The 12,166-nt window shown below is 41.0% G+C and overlaps 1 pseudogene; it reads right to left on the bottom strand.

Moving 5' to 3' along the window:
• Positions 1-4,616: 4,616 nt before the first annotated feature.
• On the bottom strand, positions 4,617-12,166 carry LOC130376258 (sodium-dependent neutral amino acid transporter B(0)AT3-like; annotated as a pseudogene).

Raw genomic sequence — 12,166 nt, 5'->3', positions numbered from 1 at the left:
CATAGTTTTTAATGTAGCATGACAGACAAACATTAAATTATCCAATTGCACTAAAGATATGAACTGGGTTTTGCAATTACAGACTTAAATACATATGTTAGTATACATAAAATAATCCTTTATTTTATTGGGGGCATTTACAACCCCCTATCAACCCACTTCTGATGGCAATACAAGGCTAAATGGTCCAAGCCGCTGTTCATTTCTGAACCTGGTTCACTTCTACCTAAAGGGGTCACCTTCACAGAGCTTAACAATGTCTCTCCCCAGCAGAGCAACTCTGGTGAGGCTGTCCACGGCAATGTCTACAAGCTGGTGTTGCTTCATGCATGGATGAACTGTTAGACCACCAGACACTTTCACAGTCAACCTTCAACCCTCATTACTGCTAACTGACTGCTTCTCTACTAGCTCTGGCTTCTGAGTAACTGATATCCAACAGCACAGAATCTAAATCCAGGTTTAAGGAATGCGAACGATTCAGTTTGACTTATATTTAATATTGATGGAATGACGTGCAGTTTCCTCGAATGACTCTGATCATGACCTGTTAATAAATTGCTTTATTGTTTATTATTCTTGTTTTGTTTTATTATTGTGTATTTCTCAACTCATTAGTGTGGTTGCAAAGATTTTTTTTATTTTTTTGATAAACTGAACTTATTCGGTTTTAGAGTGTTTGTATAGCGTCTTCATAACGTCTAATTGAGTAACTATCTTCATTCCGACTGCCTTAAACTGATTGCGACTGGAAGGTGACCCATCAAAGTTCTCAGTCATAGGCCCTGTCCATTAAGGATACCTCAAATTTAAAGTGTCTGCTGATGCAGAGTGTTGACCTAACATTTCCTCCAAATGGAGGAGCCACATATAAGGAGTTGGGATCATAATGATGTTCAAGGTTCAGAAAAAAAAATCTTCCTTTCTGCTCCAACCATGAACTCTGATTCATCTGATTTCACTCCTTAAATTGGCATAGCTTCTTGGTATGAAAAGCTGTGTATTAATTCAAATGAAATATTATTGCACACCAATTTATATTTCAACCTCTGGTTGGTTGCTCCTTCTCAATTACTAAATAATTTCCTTTTACTTTTGAAACAAGCATGTTCTAGTTATTGGGTGGCATGGATCCTTGCCTTATTTTTCAATCATTTCCCTCAAATCCACTGTCACCTGACCTCCGCCGCTGTCCCTGTGGTTCACAGGGAAGCGGGGTCTGGAGAGGAAGCTGGGGGACATCCGACTGGCCAGGGTCAGACAATAATAGTTTTCAATACTTATTAGACATAGAATTCCCTCTCCAGGCCTACAAACCTCTACATCTACTTAGATATATTTTTTAAATATTGTGTTCATGTTATATGTTCAAACTTTAGAGGTGGAGTTACTTTTTCAACCCTTGTTTTTTCTTATTGCATTTCACGTCTCTTGGTAGAGCCCATGCCAGCAATCAACTATGTGTTTACAACCACTTCCTAGGATAATATGTTTGATGAGTCAACCTCACTAATAACCTGTGTCCATGACGGGATGGAAGTAAAGTATAACTTGGTTGACATAACCTCCATTGGTGAACGATATCAGGTAGCGTAGCTGTATGAGAGGTTAATATTTCTGATTCAGCTAAATTTTAATCCTTTCTGTAAAATGAGCATGATCTTTATTTTGATGCAATTTTTTGAACCACACAAATTCAGGAACCTTATATATTGGCTTTTAAATTCAGGGTTTTTGTTGTTGTTCTTGGTTGGTGATACTAGTTTGTTTGGTTTTATTATCATCCAAACATGGCACACAGTAACTCTGCTGCATCATCCAGTCTACAATTTGTTTTCTTTATTCCAAATAGAATAAAGAAAGAGTTGTTATGTTATTATATAATAATATATTAATAAATGCATTGTGTTAAAACACGATTCATCTTGTCTCCTATTATCCAACCTCTGCAATGAAAAAAATTTCCATCGCCAAACCCAATCAATAATTCAACACTGTAATGGGCGAGAGGTGGGACCCAAGAACAGCACAGACTGAGACCAACATTGGAACAGTTCAACAGTTTACTGTCCAAACCGGAAATCCAAGCCAACTGGAGACAGACAAGGGGCGAGCAGGCAGGGGGGTCAGGGACAAAAGGCTGTTCAGATTACCAGGGCAGGAACGACATGGACGGGTCAGGAACAAGCAGGGTCGAAACCAAGGAAGCAATCCGGGAAATAGTAAAAGAGAGCTTTGCATGCTGCTAAAGACAATCTGGCAGAGACTGAGGCCCCGTCTACACGAAGGGAAAACGCAGATATTTTCACACGGTTTGGCCTCTCATTTACACGAAAACGCCGTTCTTGTCACAGAAAACGATCATTTCTAAAAACTCCGGGCAAAGTGGAGATTTCTGAAAACGCCGGTTACGCGTTGTCGTGTCAACGGGTAGAAACGGGGTTTTAGGTTCTGAAACGTCACATTATGCGCCAGGAAATGCTTAACGTCATATGAGCGCCTTATGTTTACAGTTTGTTTGTTACAGGAAGACCCTCGTGTTATTCGTTGTAGTTGATTCTGAGGATTCTGATTGGCTTGCATGGCTTTATCCTTCTCCCTACACTGCCGCCCATAGGTTTGGGATAGTTATAATGTCCCAACGGCGTATTTATCCGTTTTGATGTAAACGACAACTTTTTTGAAAACGAGGTTGTGTGCACAATGTTATTTTTGAAAACGGAGGGGGGGAAATATTCGTTTCTATAAATAGCCTGCTACGTATAAACGTGGCCTGAGTGGAAAGAGTGGTTTTAAATCAGGTGAGGGAACACAGGTGAAGGTGGTTGCACTGATGAGATGGGAGTTGCAGGCAGATGATCAGGAAGAGTACTGGCAGGGCTGGCAGTGGGATGGAAAGCCCACACACAAATAAATGATCACTATTAGACTATCATAGTACCCATGATCTAAACAAGACTCAATTAAAGTTCTCTTTGATTAATTGTGCATGCCCCCTCTAAAGATTTGAATTACTTTCTCCAACAAGGAAGTACATTTCTGTAGGGACCTACAAAAAGAAGGTTATTTCATATGCAGATAAATACCGTCTAATGAATAAATAGTTAGTTTTATTTAATTTGTGAATAAAGAGAAATAAACTGCATGACCGTTACTCCTTCGTTTTGTGGTGGCTTGTAAGGCATTTTCAATGTGTTTAAGCGAAGTAACATAAGCCAATACGATTTATGTCCTGCTGCACTCTTAGCTAATCAGCGACGGCCTTGTTAAAAGACAGGAACTCGAGCATGAGGTCGAGGAGGTGATGCGTTCAACGAGAGCGTGAGCTTAACAAAAAGAGTGATATTTGTAGACGGAATACTTAGTATTTTATACTAGTATTTTATTTATTTGATTTTAGTATTTGAGTGTTGGCACGGGTATCCTCTGGCAGAGAAACGTTGTGTGTCACTGGAAGTTCGTGACTTTCTACTTCACCGGAGAGGAAAAGACTGGCGCCGTTGGTTAGCTGCTGCGGCTAACCAAGGAGGAACCCTGCTAACGGACCTGCATTGCTGGATCATCATTTTTTTTCGTCTCGCCTTCATCGTTTGGTTGTTAACCAAGGTCGTTGACTCAGCTCGTTGACTCTGCCGTGCTGCTCGTTCATTCCTGTGGATACGTGAGTAACGGAGGACGGAGGGTGTCATTGCTCCTTAAAGCAACTAAGGATTGGTTTTCTCTAAGTGCACCAATTTATGGGCCCCAATGGTTAGAAACCCAAGCGCTTGGTAGTAGATACATTTAAAAAGGTCGAACCGGTTCACCGCAGGCAATTCGTTTCATGTTATTTGTGTTCACATATTATTATGGTTTAAAATACAATTCCATTTTACGTGTATTTGTTATTTTGTTTAAGGGTTTATTAGTACATGAGTACTGACTTCGATATAGCACAAATAAATGTATATTTGTTATATTTTGTTTAAGGGTTTTGTAGCACACGAGTACTGACTTCGATATAGCACAAATAAATGTATATTTGTTATATCTTTATTTGTTTGTCCTGGACATTTAATTTAATAACATCTATTGCTAAACAGGAGATTTAGCTAATTCACCATCTACTGCTAAGCATTCAGGATCCTGTTCGTTAACATATAGTAACCTTTAATAATAATATTACACTTCCAGCGCCAGGAAGGGGTTACATTTTCATGAAAGAACTGCAATAATCAGTGGTAGTGCTATTTTACTGATTCACAGCAGGTAGAACATTTAGTAAGTTATTTTATCAGTAAGTAATTATGAGTATGTAACTTAACTATGAGACAAGAGAATGGCAAGATTTGCTTAAAAAGGTCCCTGTATAGTCGTGTTTTTGATATCTAAAAAACAACAACATTGTATAGAAAGCAGTAGTGGGACAAACAAACATGAAAATGCAACATTGAAGACCTACTTGTAAACTATTTCCACTGAAATTCAAAAGTAGTTATCTTCAGCACTGTAGGCCAACCCTATTCTACCTCATAGAGCCATCACAGTTGAATATATCAGAATATATTGAAGAAGTCCACACATTCAAAGTAGCAATGCCAGTGGGCCACCTCGAGACGTGCATTTCTCATAAATTCTCAAAATTCCTGCTGCTGTTATTATGTTTCAATATCATAACTGTTGTTGATGTAGGGATTGATGCCAAAGCGTTTGGAGGACTTTCTGTTGAGTCCACAGCGAATGAGTCTGTAAATGGCGACCAGGGGGATGGAGATCAACGGAAACACACAGAGGATGAATATAATGGCAAACACCCAACCTGGGTAATCCTTTGCTTCTGTCTCTGGGAAGTTGACCTGGGATAAAAACAAGCCAATAAATCAAATTTCCAGAGTTGCTTTTACAATGACATTTTACAATGACAATAACATTGAAAAATAAACATACAAGATTAACTTCTTACGTAATAAAAAATTATAAAGGAGATGATCCTCAAACCACTTCGAAGCAACTGTTTTTGTCATGTCTTTCGTCTCTGATCGGTTCACTCACATAGTCAGGGTTCCATGCAGGATACTGTGGGTGCTGCTGGGTCTGAATAACCACATAGGCCAGAAACACCACCAGCAGGTACAGTGGACTGATAAACCTCCAGCAAACCCTCCAGAAGATGTTGGGTCTTTTCCCAGTCATGAAGAGGATGTCGTCACTAAACCTGCCCATAGACATAGAACATGAATGTGATTAATAGAGTTCCTTTAGGTTTAACTGTATCCAACATGGAACAGAACCTACGTTTTGGGAATATATTAATGCAAAAATTACGACTTCATATCTACCACCAAAAACACAGTTAAATAATGACGATCACGATTCCTGCTAGAAGGAAATGGTTACTTTTGCATCCCGTAGAAATAGATGACTCCGATCAGTTCGCAGAAGGCGATGATGAGCAGTGGCACTGAGCCCACATAGCTGTTGAAGATCTCCAGCCAGTAGTTCCCTGAGCCCAGGGTGAACACCAGGGCCATCAGGAAGGAGATCAGGCAAACACCAGCTTTGAGAGTTGAGAGAAAATATGGTGTAATTAAGGCCCCGGTTAAAAGAGGACGCTTGCGGGCAAAAACGACAAAATACTTATCGGAAGTGCCTTTTGTTAAGACGGTGACAGCGTTTTTGGGGCTTAAAAAACGCAAAAATCTGAAACCACCCTCCAGAGTGGAAAACTTGCTCCGAATTCGCTCCGCCTTAGCATTTCCGTCAAGACTGCCAAAACGCAAAACTCTGCTCAGATCAGTTCTCGTCGCATACACGTTTACGTCACATACATGCACCAGTACAGGGAAATAAACAAACATGTTGGATTATTTCCATGCGTCGGACCATCAAGCTGCTCTGGCAGCTCTAATAAACTTACAGGAGTCTTTCCACGAAATGTACAGGACATGTACAGATAGTATTACTTAACAGAGAAGGATCTGTAATTATGTTTTGGTTTTCGCGGCGCAGATAAGAGAAGAAGGAAGATTCTACGCATGGGCTCAGACATGCCGGTGTTGTGTAATAGTGTAACACAGCACCACCTAGCCGCCTGACATGCATACCCAATCGAATTCCACACACTTTTTGCGTCACCGTATGCACCCGAAAAAACTCAATGCGGAATAAAAAGTGAAGACGCAACGCCACTTTTGCGTCTTCTGTTCAGACCGTCATCATGTAAACGTAGCCTAAACCCGGCACAAGTACTCCATGCGCTACAAAGTCGTCCAGATTTGATAATAAACTACGGTCCTTTGCTCTTTTCCTCTTTCCTCCAACGCACTTCGCTGGTCATCAGTAGCGGTTTTAAGCACGGGCGAACCGGGCAGCCCGTGGGGGGTCGGCAAATTACGTATAGGGCGCCACGAGCAGAAAAAAAAAAGAAATAATCATCTCCGCTGCGAAGAGGTTTCTTTTGGAAGTACAATAACCTTGTGTGGGGAATTGGCATACTGGCGCCCCCTCTGGCTGCAGGCGCCCCTGCTCGTTAAGAAGGTGCCATGCACAGATGGATTGACACCCCCACCGAAGTCTGTAGGGTCATGATACAATCTGTCATGACCCTTAAAATGTCTAATTGTGTGGAGGAACAACAAATAGCATTGGTGCACTGCACACCTGGGACCAGCTCACTGGGGATCCACTTTGGCACCAGTTTTAGGTCCCGAATAGGCGTAAAAATTCCCTCCATGGCTCCAAACATGGTTGACAGGCCCAGGCTGAAGAGCATGACAAAGAACAGCACGGCCCAGACCTGAGAGCCCGACATCTTCAACACCGCTTCGCTGAACACAATGAACGCCAAGCCGGTACCAGAAGCACTCTGAGAAAAGAGGATGGAAAGTATATGTTTATATTCTATCATTTAATATTATTACCAGAATTATCTATCCATTGATCGGTCCCTTGGTCAAGTACCTGGTCAAGGAACTTTTGAAGGTCGCAGGACCTCAGTTCCACCTGTGCAACCTCATTTGGCCGTGTGCTGGTCAGATATTCAAGCATCTGTTCGTAGTTTTCTAAGGTCATGTTCTGGTCTCCGATCTCCAAGTAGTTGGTCAGAGATAAGATGTTGCTGCAGATTAAATACATTATGTGTATTATATCTACAGGCAATTTAAAGAAAATTGAAAGAGTAAACTTGAATTACCTCATGCGGCAGGAGTTGTAGTTGTTGGTGGCCTTGAAGCCCAGAATGGAGAAGATGGTAATGGCTGCATAAATAGATGTAATACAGTTGATCACACCCACCAGAACAGCATCTCGCTCACAGTTATTCCTGATGGGCATCCGGGAGAGAACACAGATCATTAACACTTCAGCGTCTGTCATTGCTTAATGACAGTCCTGCATGTGCTAGAAAGGTAAGCATTAGAAAGCTCAGCTTTAGCATGATTAGCATTAGAAAGTTAAGCATTATGAACAGGCCACCCACTTCTCAGGATTATAACTGGAGAAGGCGATGAGACCTCCGAGACCCAATGAGAGTGAGAAGAAGATTTGAGTGGCGGCGTCTAGCCACACCTGGGGATTCTTCAGAATGTTCCACTGGAGAAGGAACAAAACACATACAAAATCCCATCAAACCTGCTCCCAAATGTGAGAAAGGAGGTCAGCCTGCAAGTTGTGATAACTTACATCTGGTGTGAAGAGGTATATCAGGCCGTCAGTGGATCCAGGCAGAGTGAGGCTTTGTAGCAGGAATATAGTCAGCACCAGGTAGGGGAAGGTAGCTGTCACATATACTGCCTTGAAGACAAAAGGTACGTTAGGCCAAACTCCTGCATTTACCCTGTGGTAGAATATCCCTCCTTGTATATCCTTACAAAATCAATGACAACCAAAGTCAACCCGGTGCACCCACCTTCCCTATGGTCTCGATGCCCCTGATGATGCAGATGTAGACCACAGACCAGGTGGTGGCCAAGCAGATGACCATCGTCCACTGCAGAGTGCCGCTAATCTCGATGTCCGGGGTTATGTTCAGGGTCTGGCGGTACCAGAAGTAGTTTACCGGCGTGCTGTCCACACACTCTTGGTTGTAGGCTGTTCAAGGAGATCACCGGTTCAAGGAAGGGTATTTGCCTCAAAATGTTATCGTTGCTCATTTAATATCAGATAACTTATGTGATCAAGTACAGTCAAACTTTTAGCAATCCTGCCCTGACAAACCTTGGAAACCTAACCCAGACACCGAGCCATGACCAAGACATGCGGATGTACTTCCTGTTACCTGTAGAGTTGTCATTAAGCGGGCACTGACTCCAGGGCAGGGGATCCTGGAAAGAGTGGAAGAAGTACCAGAGCACCCAGGCCAGGATGGTGTTGTAGTACAGGCTCACCAGGAACGACACCGCCATGCTGGCTATGCCTGGGCAACAGATTTTTTGTGATTAATGTAGATTCTCATTTAAGGTCCTCCTAATTGTGATCGATTGTCAACTCCATTGTTTAATCCACCATGTTTCTGAACCCAAACTGCTCTTTATCAGCAGGAAGCCTCACCATTTGTATGTTACATGTGTTTTTTGCTGCACTTCTTCTTCTTTTTACTAAGACACATCTCTTTTTTGTTGCTACTCAAACCATGTCTCAAAGCTTACATGCCCATTCAAATTACTCAATGCTAATGTTATCAGGGATCAGACACTGTCTTCAAATCGATTCGCTTAAGGCGACCTACCAACTCCACCCAGGAAAGGGGCGATGGAGGTCCAGACGCCGATGCTGCCCATGCGCAGCCTCTGTCCGATGGCCATCTCCAGGTAGAGCAGTGGAAGGCCCTCAAATACAAAGGCTATCAGGTAGGGGATGAGGAATGCACCTGGGTGGGGAAATACTTGAGACGTCAGGCAGGAATGTAGAAACAATCTGAGACTTTGTCCATGATGTCTGTGCTCCTCGTCAGACAAACTAATTGTTAAAAATCTGTCGTCTATTTGGCCTAATTTCTAATCTCAACTCCCATCTAGTGGCTAGAACACAATCAAAACACGACATACACCTACACAGAGCTTCTTCATCCCCATTTTCTGTAAAGACTGTGACGGTGGACAAGCTGTCATCCAGCCATTAGTTGAACCCTTTACATTGGATTTGACATAAAGCTGAATGTTCCTTTTCAGAAGATACAAGGATGCGACTAATGGTTCACTAAAGGATAGTCAAACATATGTTTACTTAAATACGAGAGCTTACTTGACTTTAATGATCTCTGAGTATATAAGATGGATAACGCTCATCCTTTATTTTTTAATAATTCTAGTATATGATGCGTACTCAATGACATGACACTAGCTATTGCCATTTCATATGGACAAACAATATTTTATTCAAAAGGAAAAACTATTTTTATGTATATATCTCGATCACGGACAAAAATTTAGTTTTCAGAGTTTAGTCTTTTTCCTTAATTTTCTAGAAAAAATAAGCAGCCAACTGATTGTTGAATATTTAGGGGTCCAAGCAGAGATGCTCCTTTGCCCCTATTGTTTCTGTTACGTTTTTATTTTTTCTCAAAAAAAGTATACCGTAAGTCAAAAACTCTTGACATTTTCAGGTATGGTTACCAATAACCCCCTCTTCCCATGAACCCAAATGTGGTACTGCACCTAATGGTGGCGCTATTGTAAAAAATCAGGAATTAGGCTTTTTTTCTCCGCCTTCAGATTGACCTGGACTCCAAATTCTTTCAGAATATTAATCTTTAGAATCTGAATTCAATAAAATCCTTTCATATTAAAGCTAAACATGATAAAAAGATTCACAGGCTACAAAAATGATAAAAAATTCCCCAAAATCGCCACATAAAATCTTTAGACCAAGGCTGCATCCGAATACTCGTACTTGCATACTATATAGTATGCATTTTGTAGTATGCGAAAAATCTAGCGCGTCCGAATACTCTAGTATGCATTCTGTGGTACGGAAGTCGTTTCCGAATGCATACTACCGCCAAAGTGAACCACGGACCACACTACGCTATCCCACAATGCAACCGGAGTCTGGTAACAAACGAAGAAGAGATGGCTGACCCGACACCACCAACAGCGGCTTTTTATTTGTGTGTGTGTGTGTGTGTGTGTTCAATAAAAAAGGAAAAATTAACTTCAATCGTCTTTTTCACGGAGTAACAAATAACTGTAAATGTATTATTATTATTCCAAAAAAATGACTTACCAAATGTCCACATATATACAACATAACCTGCCGGTAAGTCGCTCTACGAGATGACCGACGACGACGCCTTCTAGCAGAGATATCCATTTCAAGAGCCATTCGCGTAGAAAGAGACATTTTTTTATTTAATAGCAACGATAACAAGACGGAAAACAGGTACATTTTGCCGCCATCTGGGGGGAGATACGTCATCTCCAAACATCCGGTGGAGTTTCGGCGGCGTTCGGAGGCGTTCTACGCATGTCTGTAGACCGTACTACACAGTCAAGTGTAGTATGGTCAAGTAGTAGACACTAGACAGAAATAGTATGTACTAGGTATTCGGATGCAGCCCAAGCCTCACAAATATCATCGAACAGAATTTGTTTTACTTAGTTCTATTTGAGAAATTTTGGCCAATAAAGTTTGAGCAGTAAGCCCATTTTTCTTGTGACCATTTTGTTATCGTATAAAAAAACATAAGACTATTCTTAGGTGGATACCAATACCCCCCACTACTAATAAACCCAAATTGTGGTACTGCACCCAAAGGTGGCGCTATTTAAAAAAAATATGAACTAGCCTCATTTCTCCTTACGTGATTGACCCGGACTCAAAATTCTCATGATATTAATATCTAAAATCAGATGCATCTTTTTCACCATGGTCACCATGGTCTAAAAATGTTTACTTTTCCCACAATTTCATAGAAAAGCCAAACGTCCACAGTCTCAACTCATTTTGCCTATATGACCATTTTGTTATTGTATAACTATCATACGGCTATCATTAGGTGGATACCATTAACAGTGCAAATGTTCTGATATGTACTCTTTTAAGAAAGCCCTTTAATTCTCTTGTGAAATGTGTGCTTGGAGTTTTCTTGATGTTGTGTGCTTATCAATCGACTATTTGACAATGTGAATGAGGCTTCATGCAGTTCAGGAATGTCATTGGCTCAACGGGATAATGCTGTGTACTGGTGGTCCTTAGGTTGAGGGTTTGAATCCTGATTAGAGCATTATGAACAAGCTGAACATGACATTCTGTCATTGCCACTCATTTAGGAAACACAACATTGAACAGCACCGGAAATTCATCAGGCAATCAATATTCCGGCTCATTAGTTTCCAAGAGTCGGTCTGCCAAGACACAGTATGGCATTAAGGGGAACATCTCCGTTAACCATTTTTCCTTCATAATTAGCTCATATTTATATTTATATTTCCTCCGTTAGTGTTCTTGACTACAAATGTTTAATTTCCCCAGAATTTAAAAGATTTTTCAGGTATATGCTTTGAAGAGAGCCCTTAATTTGAATTTTCTGGATGTTGTGTCGTTATCAATATACATTTTGACCATGTGAATGAGGCTGCAGTTCAGGTTTATAAGTGGAACATCTTTCCTTAAATATGACAATTATATGTAACATGTATCTTCAATTAGTGTGTTCTTGACTTTTAATTTTGCTCGGACTTCGTTAATCACCGCTTGCAGTTATATTTAACCTTGAATCTTTCTACCCTTCATATTGTCAAACCTATCAACCAATGGCTGGTGGCAAGTGTTATTTCCTGACCGTGCTCTCAAATTACTCTTTTTGTAAATGAATAAGCATGAAATCATTCAAAAAACTACAGCATATAATCCTTGTATCCAACATCCCCCATACCAAGTTGGACATGAATGATGCACTATCACAAAGTATTCATAGAGGATAAATATATATTCAAAAGTAGTACCTTACCACCGCCATAGATTTGGCACAGATAGGGAAAACGCCATACATTCCCCAGTCCCACAGCAAAGCCAACGCTGGTCAGGAGATACTGGACTTTGTTGTCCCATTTAGGTCTCTCCTCCTTCCCATTGGAGTCCACTGTTTTCCCCATGTTGCAGAGACAGCTCTTCAAACAACAAGGTTAGATCCCAAATCCAGCGATGGAGAACTTTCAAAGCTGATATCCAAGACAACCCCTTTGTTATA

Source organism: Gadus chalcogrammus, chromosome 22, assembly GCF_026213295.1.
Source record: "Gadus chalcogrammus isolate NIFS_2021 chromosome 22, NIFS_Gcha_1.0, whole genome shotgun sequence".
Lineage (NCBI taxonomy): Eukaryota > Metazoa > Chordata > Actinopteri > Gadiformes > Gadidae > Gadus > Gadus chalcogrammus.
Note: the sequence above shows the minus strand (reverse complement) of the source record. Positions and strands in the feature narration are given on the sequence as shown.